Source organism: Dasypus novemcinctus, chromosome 21, assembly GCF_030445035.2.
Source record: "Dasypus novemcinctus isolate mDasNov1 chromosome 21, mDasNov1.1.hap2, whole genome shotgun sequence".
Lineage (NCBI taxonomy): Eukaryota > Metazoa > Chordata > Mammalia > Cingulata > Dasypodidae > Dasypus > Dasypus novemcinctus.
The window spans coordinates 80,997,730-81,008,412 of NC_080693.1; the positions used below are offsets into that span (position 1 = coordinate 80,997,730).

Consider the following 10,683-nt stretch of genomic DNA (forward strand, 5'->3'; position numbering starts at 1 on the left):
TTGATGGATATAAGATTCTTGGGTGGCTTTTTTTTTCCTTTCAGTACTTTGAATAATGCTATCTCACTGCCTTCTTGCCTTCGTTGCTTCTGCTGAAAGTCAGCTTTAATCTTTTTGGGTTTCCTTAATAAGTGGCTAGTTGTTTTTTCTTTTGCTGCTTTCAAGATTTTCTCCTCATCTTTGATTTTTCAACATTTTCACTATGATGTGTTTGTGGATCTCTTTGTGTTTATCCGACTTGGAGATCATTGGGCTACCTGGATGTGTAGGTTAATTTTTTTTCCCCAATAAATTTGGGAATTTTTCAGTCATTATTTTTTTGAATATTTTTTCTGCTCTTTTTTTCTCTCTGTTCTTCATAATGCTAATCTCTATCAATCCTATCTTCAAGTTCACCAATTCTTTCTTCTGCCAGTTAAATCTACTGTCGAGTCCTCCCTGTAGTGAAATTCAGTTATTGTAATTTTAGACTCCAGAATTTCCTTTTGGTTTTTTTTTTTTTTTAATACTTTCTTTAATGCTATTCTCTATTTGAAGCAACATTGTCATCATACCTTCCTTTACTTCTTTAATCATGATTTCCTTTAGTTCTTTGAAAATATTTGTACCAGCTACTTTGAAGTCTTTTTCCACTAAATCCAACATCTGGTTGCTTTTGCAGGCGGTTTCTGTTCGCTCCCTCCCCCCGCCCCAGTGTGTAAGTTATACTGACCTGTTTCTTTTCACGCTAACAATTTTTTGTTGTTGTTGGAAACTAGACATTTTAGATAACAGATTGTAGCCATAGGTTCTGGTTGCTCCCTTGCCAGGGCTTGTTGTAATTGGCTTGTAATTTTTGTTTATTTAGTGAAGTCTTTTCCCAGCCTGCTGTTGCTCTACAGGAAGGTCCAGTTTTGGGTCTGCCCTGGCATGGCAGTCATTTGCCTTGGCTCTCCTGTCTCTTTCCCTGACCATACTCAGTTTCACTTATCGATGGTTTATTGCCCTGGGGCACTGACTGTTCTACAGGACAATCCAATCAAATTCACTTTCCTTTGAAGGGAAAGTTCCTGAGGTCAGTGTTTGACATTTGTTCTGACTCCAGGAGGGCTCCTCCCAGCTCTGTCTTTCTCTGGTTCTCTCCTGCAAACTAGCTGGCCTGCAGTTTAGCCTACATCTTCATTGACTCTATAAATTTCCTCCCAAAACGCCTTTACCCCCCCTCCCCCCCTTTTTTTACTTTTTATTATTAAATAACTTCAAACTTACCAGATGGTTGCAAAAATAATACAAAACCCGTACAGAGAACTCCAACACCGAGATACCCAGATCCACCAACGTTTAACATTTTGCCATATTTGGCATATCATTCTATTTATCTGTCTGTCTATCTATCTATCTATCTATCTATCTATCTATCTATCTATCTATCTATATCTATTTATCTATCTATCATCTCTTCCTCCGTTTTTAAGAGCACTCTTAGGCTTGAAGTTCTGCACTCTCTATTGCAAATTTAATCCAATCCTTTGAGAAGAGATTAGGACCTACCTGTTTTGTGGCCTGCTTCTCCCCCTCCCCCTTAGGAAAAATCTTTGAGTCAGGGCTCTGGACCTGGGGGTGGAGACAATGGCACACTTCTGAATAACATCCCTGCTTTAGGAATAGGACACTCAGAGGAGGAGGGTACAGTAGCCTCCGATCTTCTTGGCTTGCCTCTCCTGAAATGGAATTATTGCCTTAAGAGCTGGATCAAGGGTTATGGACCGCCAATATTCCCACTGGCACTACTCCCAAGGTTGAGCGACTGTTTCATAAATGGGGGCTTGGCAGAGGAAGGGAGCCCGTGCCCCTCAGCTACACTTGCCTGCAGCTGAAGTGCCAGGATGAGAAATGCTGACATCTGGTAAGAAAGGTCTCTGACTGGGAACTAGGAGTTGGGGTAGAAGGGATTCCTGTGTTCTTGGCTGAACCAGTCAGAAGTTTCTGTCTTACTGAGCTTGGATGGGGGAAGGTTTTGACTCAAGTACCATAGATGCTCACTTTTCTTACTGAATTTCAGTAGATTTTCTTGAATAGATGGTTCTTCATTTATTGTATGCCCTTATGACCATTTTCAGAGACTTTAAATGTTTTGTTTTCACTCATAATTTTCAACAGTGGGTCTATGGAGCATCTCATGCTGTCATGCCAGAAGTCAGTCTCTTGCATTGCTTTTTTTTTTTTAAGATTCATTTTTATTTATTTATCCCCCACCTTGTTCTTTGCACTCGCTTTCTGCTCTCTGTGTCCATTCACTGTGTGCTCTCTATGTCTGCTTGTCTTTTCTTTAAGTGGCACCAGGAACTGAACATGGAACCTCTCATGTAGTAGGTGGGAACTCAATTGCTTGAGTCACATCCACTTCCCTCTTGCATTGCTTTTTTTAACATTTATTTTATTTATTAATTTCTCCCCATCCCTCTTGTTGTTTGCACTCACTGTGTCTGTTTGTCTTCCTTGTTTCTTTTAGGAGGCACCAGGAGCCAAATGTAGGACCTCCGATGTGGGAGGGAGGGGCCTAATTGCTTGAGCCGCCTCCCCTCCCTATTTTGTTGTGTCTCTCATTATGTTTTTCTTTTTGTGTCTTTTGTTGTGTCAGCTTGCCATGCCTGCCCATCATGCCAGCTCTCTGTCTTCTTTATAAAGCACTGGGGACCTCTGCTCCCTGCTTGTTGAGTCTCTCATTATGTTCCCTCCTCTTGTGTCTCTGTTGTATCAGCTTGCCACACCTGCCTATTGTGCCAGCCCACTGTCTTCTTTAGGAGGCACAGGAGCCCAGTTGTCTGGACCACATCCGCTTCCCTTGCATTGCTTTTTTTTAAGATTCATTTATTTATTTATTCCCACCCCCCCCAAGTTGTCTGTTCTCTGTGTTTATTTGCTGCGTGTTCTTTGTCTGCTTCTGTTGTTGTCAGCGGCTTGGGAATCTGTGTCTCTTTTCTTGTTGCTTCATCTTGTTGTGTCAGCTCTCCGTGTGTGTGGCGCCATTCTCGGGCAGGCTGAACTCTATTTCGCACTGGGTGCCTCTCATAATGAGGCGCACTCCTTGCGTGTGGGGCTCCCTTGCGCGGGGACACCCCTGCATGGCACGGCACTCCTTGCGCGCATCAGCACTGTGCATGGGCAAGCTGCACACAGGTCAAGGAGGCCTGGGGTTTGAACCTTGGACCTCCCATGTGGTAGACAGACACCCTAACCACTGGGCCAAGTCCACTTCCCCCTTGCATTGCTTTTTAACTTAATGTTGGCTTCACTGTCAATTTGTCATCTGAATTTCCATTGTCCAAATCAGGGAAATTTGAATATGAATTGGATATTTGGTGAATCTAAGTAATTGTTATTTTTTTTAGATGTAATAGAAGTATTATGGTTATTTTTAAAGGGTTATTATTTGTTAGTAATGCATACTGAAATATTTACAAATGAAACAAAATGATATATGGGATTTGCTTTAAAATAATCAAGTCTGGGCTAGGGGTGGGAGTAAGTTTGGTATACAGATGAAAACAGACTGGCTATAAATTGATAACTTTTGGAGCACCATGATGGGCACATCCAGAGTTCATTACACTTTCCTCTCTACTTTTGTATATGTTTGAAAAATTTCATAATAAATAGTTAAATTTTTCTTTTGTTTATATTTTGGAATATTCTTCATTAGGTTTTTAAAAAATATGGTGTCATAATTAAGCTGAATTAAAATCTAAAAAAGTATATATATGTATTTTGCACTGAAGTTGGACTGTGGATTATAGTTTTATAAAACTAAGGTCAGAACTTGAAGTGCTCACTGTTCTGAAACAATCAAGTATAAGCATCTTTGTAAAAATACATTTTTAGAAAAATCAATTTGTTTTTAAGTATCTGAAGTGACATGAATTTCAAGCAAGTTCCTAATCAAAATTTACTAGATGGCCTAATTATATATCATTGACTGGTTTTGTCATTTCAATCAAAAGCATCTTTAGATGATCATTTTGTGAAAAAAGCCATGATGAAAATTGTTCCAGTTTTATTTCAAGAATTTAAAAAGAGCCAAATTTATGCACTGAATTGAAGCTGAGTAGAAACTGAGTTTGCAAAAAAAAAAAAATACAATTGATGACTAGATTTTGAGCTGATATGTTCTGAATCAGTCAGAATATAGATCAGCACTTGTGAGTCAAACAATTAGAGCTTTTGAAGATTTAAACACTTTCTTTTTAATATTTTTCTGTAGACTATTAATGGGAAGCTTTTTCTCAACTATAAATGCTATTTTGTCAGAAATGAGAAGCTAGTTTTGACAATAGATCATTTGCCTACTCATATCACAATGCAGTTGATGAAATTTTGTACAATGATAATTGGTCTTGGTAATAGTAGGAAACAAAAATGCTGACTGAATTTATGAAACAACATGACTTATTAATCTCAATTGTGCTGTCATAATACTATATTTATTATAATCCATTAACTTTCAAAATATAATGATTTATTATTTTTCTATGATGCTTAAAACTGCTTACAGGGATTTTAATATGGGTTTCCAAATTGAAGCCATTTGCCATCCTGACCCTAAATAAAGCTGTGTGCATCTCTCCATCCATATTATCCCTGCTGCATATCTACTTGGATTATGATCATCTTCTAACTCAACTCTCTACTGCCCATCATGTCCCCAAAATCCACCTTCTATGCAGCTGACTGTCGAAGTGATTTACCTAAAACGAAGATAAAACTATGTCTCTCTTTTGCTTAAAAATTTTCGGTGGTTCCAGATCACTGACAGCAGTTTCTCAAATGTGAGAATGCATATTTAGGGAAGCCCTGCCCCTCAGTTTGAGAAACACTGCATTAAATATCAAAGTATGACGGTTTAGGAGATTGTTAAATAATCATAAATACAAGGTAAGCCCTGAAGCCACATGGCAGTACTTGATTAGGAGGGCTCTAGATGGTCAAGAAGGCTCATATTAAACTTTTAAAAGAATATCATTGAAATAAAACATTAAACATCCCTTTCAAGCTTCTGGAAAAATATGGCAGACTGAACAAATGTATCAAATTTTCCTTCCTTCTGAAATCCCATGAAAATGATAATATAGGAATATTTTAAAAGTGTAAACCCACCAGATTTGGAAGGAGGAGAATTTGGGATCAGAATAACACATTTTTGGAAAGTAAAATCAGAAGGATAAGTGGTGGCTGATTTAGTATACTCAAGATAGCTGAGTACTAAACTATTAGTTGGAAAAGTCAAGAACTAAACCAGTTTACGTGCTAGAACCTTCAAAAAGCTTAGGATGGACTCAGATATAACCTTTCTACACAAGCCTCTTCTGTTACTTTGACTGGACCTGTGGTTGGAGTTTGGGTTGGTGTATACTCAGGAGACCTGAATCTCTGAACTGTCCATGTGACAGCCAGGCCTTGGGCCTCAGCAGACTTGCAGCTCCTACCTTCTGGTTTCTTGGACTTACCCTGGCCAGCTGACAGGGAGGTGAAGAGGGTCAACCACCACACCAGGGAGCCAAGAGTGCCTACAGCTGCAAGCAGGAGAATTGCATCCATCATCCAAGTGGAATCTAAGCCCCCTCTTGATGTAGAGCAGGACTGGACACAGCCATCCCAGGTCCACAGGATGGAGGAATAGAGTGTGGATTAGAGTGGACTTACTGGTGTTCTGCTGGGGAACTATTGTGATTAGTAAGGGAAGAAATTGTAGTAGTGATGTGGAGAGGGTAGCTATAGTGGCTGCTGATGGTTGGGAGAGGGAAGAAGAGAGATGGTGTGGGGGCATTTTCAGGATTTGGAGTTGTCCTAGGTGGTGCTGCAGGGATGGATGCTGGACGTTTTGTGTCCTGTTGTGGCCCACTGGGTGGACTGGGGGAGAGTGTGGGCTACAATGTGGACCACTGCCCATGTGCTGCACCGGTTCTCCACAATGTATTCGCCAGGTGCAGTGGATGTGCCACAGTGATGGAAGAGGTTGTTGATGTGGGAGGGGTGGTGTGGGTGGGGGGTATATGGGGACCTCATATTTTTTTAATGTAACATTTAAAAGAAAATGTAGAAGAAAAAAAAAAGCTTAGGAAATGTTGGTATCTTGTACCTCTAGAAATAGGGTGAAGCGGTGAACTATAATAAGGGTTGGTAGAAATCTGTTGAATAAGATTCCTTTCCACACACTGTTTAGCCACTTCATTGCTGTTTTAGTTTTCTTGAGCTGCTATGACAAGTACCATACAATGGGTTGGCTTAAAAAAGGAATTTATTGTCTCATGGTTTCAAAGACTAGAAGGATTGCTTCCTGCTGGGGTGGGTAGCATTCTGGTGCTGGCTAGTCAGCATTCCTTGGCCTTGGCTTTCCTGTCACATTATGTCCTCTTTCTCTTCCAGGTTCCCACTACTTCCTGCATCTGGCTTCTCCCCGTGGCTTCCTTTTACTATGTCTGAATTTCTATTCTTACAAAGGACTCCAGTAATCCTAGTTAAGATCCAATCTCGGGAAGCAGACGTGGCTCAAGTGGACGGTCCAGCATTCAAACCCAGGGCCTCCTGACGCGCGTGGTGAGCTGGCCCACGCACAGTGCTGATGCGCAGCAAGGAGTGCCGTGCCACGCAGGGGTGTCCCCATGTAGGGAAGCCCCATGCGTGAGGAGTGCACCCCACAAGGAGAGCCACCCTGTGCGAAAAAAGCAGAGCCCGCCCAGGAGTGGCGCTGCACACACGGAGAGCTGATGCAGCAAGATGATGCAACAAAAAAGAGACGCTGTTTCCCAGTGCCACCTGACAATACAAGCAGACGCAGAAGAACACACAGCGAATGGACACAGAGAGCAGACAATTGGGGGGGGAGGGGAAGGGGAGAGAAAAATAAAATAAAATCTAAAAAAAAAAAGACCCAATCTCATTCAGTTTAGCCACAGCTTTAAAAAATAACATTTTCAAGAGATCCTTTTTACAATGGGTTCACAGGCTCAGGGATGCCAATTAAGATTAACAACATGTCTAAATTGGGTGCATAATTCAATCTACCACAATTGCCCCTCCAACCCTGGAAAAGACCAGAAATAGAGGCTTGGTGTGGAGGATACCAGACACAGTTGAAGATGAGGTACATTAGTGAAGTCAGACATACTAGGGGAGTGTATACATACTGAATGCTTCCAGAAAGGAGGGCGAAGAAGATAAATGGATGGAAAATAAGAGAGGGAAAAAGAATAAGAAAAATTAGAGGACATGTGTACGAAGCCCAATGCCCAAATAATAGAAGTTCCAGAAAGAAAGAAAATGGAAGGATGCAAATCATCAGTGAAAAAATTATTCCAAAAAATCCCAGAATTGAAAAATAAATATATAAATTTCCATAGTGAAAGGGTCCACAAATGCCCAGAAAAAAAGCCACAAGATTCCAGAGATGGAAAAACAGGTCACATGAAAAAGATCAAGAATGGCTTTAAGTTTCTCAAAGCCAAAATTAGAGGCTAAAGAACAATGGAGGAATGCCTTCAAAATCATGAAGGAAAATATTTCCAGCCTAGAATTCTATATCTAACCAAACTATCAATGCAATGGAAGAGTAAGGCTTTTTCAGAATCAAGGTCTTTTCCTCTCCCATAGTTCTTTTAAAAAGGAAGCTACCAGGGGAGCAGATGTAGCTCAGAGTTTGAGCATCTGCTTCCCATATACGAGATCTGGGTTCAATTCCTGCTACCTCCTAGAAAAGAAAAAAAAGAAGAGGAAGCTACCAGATGCTTTGCTCCACCAAAATGAGACTCTAAACCAGAAATAAGAAGACACAGGGTATAGGAAATAAACTCAGCACAGAAAAGAGTTGCCAGGATGACAGTGAAAACACTCACTGGGCAAAGAAGACAACCACGCCAGATTGCCAGAGGTCAGAAGGTCATGGAGTGAGGTAACAAGCATGCTACCATCGTTGGGCAGGCCCAGCACGTTGAGATGAGGCCTCGTCTCCTGCTGGGTGAGTGCTTGGTGCGGGTAGACTGTCGCCCCCCTGCTACTCTTGCCCATAACAGCTGCCTCCTCTATCTCCACCCAGCATCCGGTCTCCATAGGGGCCGCCCTAGGGTAATCGGCCTGCCTCTCCCGCGCCTCACCAGAACCCAACCCACAACTTCCCCTTATCTTCTGCCCCAGCCCCCTTATATCCCCCGCCAGAATGATAACCTCACCTCTGCCCCTTTACCTAGCAACAGCCTCCAACAACCCATCGGAGGTCGCCTTCAGCTTAAGCCAATCCGCACCCCACACATCGCCCCTTACCCTCGTACCTCACCCCCAACCATCCCCCAGCCTATTAGCAGCCTCCCCTCACATACATTGCCTTAATTGCCTTAATTGGCTTAGCCTTGCTACCGCCAGCCCCTAGCCTATATAAACGCTTGTCTTCCTCAATAAAGCAGACGCGTTGCCACCACTCTCCGTCTCCGCAGCATTCTTCGCGCCGCTGTGCGTCCGCCCTTGACACCGCCTGCTGGCCGCCGTGCGCCCTCAATGGAGAGATTGCTTTCTTAAGATAATGAAACTGATAGAATCCCTGGTGTGGTAAATTTCTTGAGTGTCCATTTAGACAACTGGCAGAAAATTTGGGATGGACTTACTGATAGTTTCTTTTTTTTTTTTATTTTAAATTTTAAATTTATTTCTCTCTCCTCCCCCCCACTCCTCCCCTCCCCCCGTTGTCTGCTGTCTGTGTCCACTTGCTATGTGTTCGTCTGTGTCTGCTTGCATTCTTGTCAGCGGCACCAGGAATCTGTCTCTTTTTGTTGCATCATCTTACTGTGTCAGTTCTCCGTGAGTGCGGCACCACTCCTGGGCAGGTTGTGCTTTTTTTGTGTGCGGTGGCTATCCTTGCAGGGTGCACTCCTTGCGCATGGGGCTCCCGTACGTGGGGGACACTCCTGTGTGGCACGGTACTCCTTGAGCGTGGCAGCACTGCGCGTGGGCCAGCTCATCACACAGGTCAGAGGCCCTGGGTTTGAATCCTGGACCTCCCATATGGTAGGTGGATGCTTTATCGGTTGAGCCAAATCCACTTTCCAGTAGTTTCTTAAAAAACAAAGCAAATCCCCCAATATAACAAGTATTAATGCTGGGGGAGGGGGAGGGGAAGTTGTGCAAGAAAGAAAAAGGAATTACAGTGTACTACCTGGCCCAGTTGTAGATAGCATTTACATAATTGTAATAATGTAAACACTGAGTTCTGATCTTAACCAAAATTACGACACAGTTAACTTGGGAGGTGGGAAATGTGCATGTGTGTGGTAAAACAGGAGAAAGGTCATGAACCAGATCCTCATCTTCCATTGTGGGAATTCAATAGATAATGTCTAAAATTGAAAAAATTGGAAGTACTTTTTTTTTTTTTACAAGATTTATTTATTTATTTAATTTCCCCCCCTCCCCTGGTTGTCTGTTCTCTGTGTCTATTTGCTGCGTCTTGTTTCTTTGTCCGCTTCTGTTGTCGTCAGCGGCACGGGAAGTGTGGGCGGCGCCATTCCTGGGCAGGCTGCTCTTTCTTTTCATGCTGGGCGGCTTTCCTCACGGGCGCACTCCTTGCGCGTGGGGCTCCCCCACGCGGGGGACACCCTTGCGTGGCACGGCACTCCTTGCGCGCATCAGCACTGCGCATGGCCAGCTCCACACGGGTCAAGGAGGCCCGGGGTTTGAACCGCGGACCTCCCATATGGTAGACGGAGGCCCTAACCACTGGGCCAAAGTTCGTTTCCATGGAAGTACTTATATAAGCATGACATTTAGAAATATAGAGGAAACGCCAAAAGACTCAACTGAGAGATTCGAAAGTAGTTGACTTTGGGGAACCAGAGGAAACAATGGGAGAGTGGCTGGGGACTAGTTATTTTATTTTATTTATTTTTTATTACAAAAGGAAGTTTATTTTACAAAAATACGGACCACTTCATGAATTTGCATGTCATCCTGGCTCAGGGGCTGCCAATCTTCTCTGTAGTGTTCCAATTTTAGTATATGTGCTGCCAGAGCGAGCACTACTGATTTTGAAAAACAAAATTCTCGTGAGGAGCACGGGTTGAGTTTTGTCCTCAGCCCCATGCCTGTGGAACAAGCCCAAGAACTGATGCCTGCATGCAAGGCCATCAATGATTTGGATCCTGCCCTAAAACCTGCCTGCCCTCGTTTTCTGTGACAGCATCATCTACCGTCTCGTTTTCACCACAGGCCCTTGCCTCTGTACTCCTTTCAGTTTGCTATTCTCTTCGACTTACCCACTTCCCCCCACTCTACCTGATTTTTCTGTCTTTCTCTGGGTTCTTTTATTTTTAGAATTCCATGTTGATTTACCTATAGTGGGTTTTTTTTTTTTAAGATTGTTTATTTATTTCTCTCCCCTTCCCTCTTCCCACTGTTGTCTGCTCTGTGTCCGTTCGCTGTGTGTTCTTCTGTGTCTGCTCACATTCTTGTCAATGACACTAGGAATCTGTGTCTCTTTTTGTTGTGTCATCTTGCTGCATCAGCTTTCTGTGTTTGCGGTGCAACTCCTGGGTGGGTTGCACTTTTTTTGTACAGGGAGGCTCTCCTTGCAGGGAGCATTCCTTGTGCATGGGGCCCCCCCTATGCGGGGAACACCCTGTGTGGCAGGCAACTCCTTTCGCAACTCAGCACTGCACGTGGGCC

General features: G+C 43.0%; 1 non-coding gene across 1 annotated transcript; it reads right to left on the reverse strand.

Annotated features, from left to right (window-relative positions):
* Positions 1-9,933: 9,933 nt before the first annotated feature.
* Positions 9,934-10,038, reverse strand: LOC111763198 (U6 spliceosomal RNA). Its single transcript, XR_002796113.1, has one exon. It is a non-coding gene; the product is annotated as a U6 spliceosomal RNA (small nuclear RNA).
* Between the last annotated feature and the right edge of the window lie 645 nt (positions 10,039-10,683).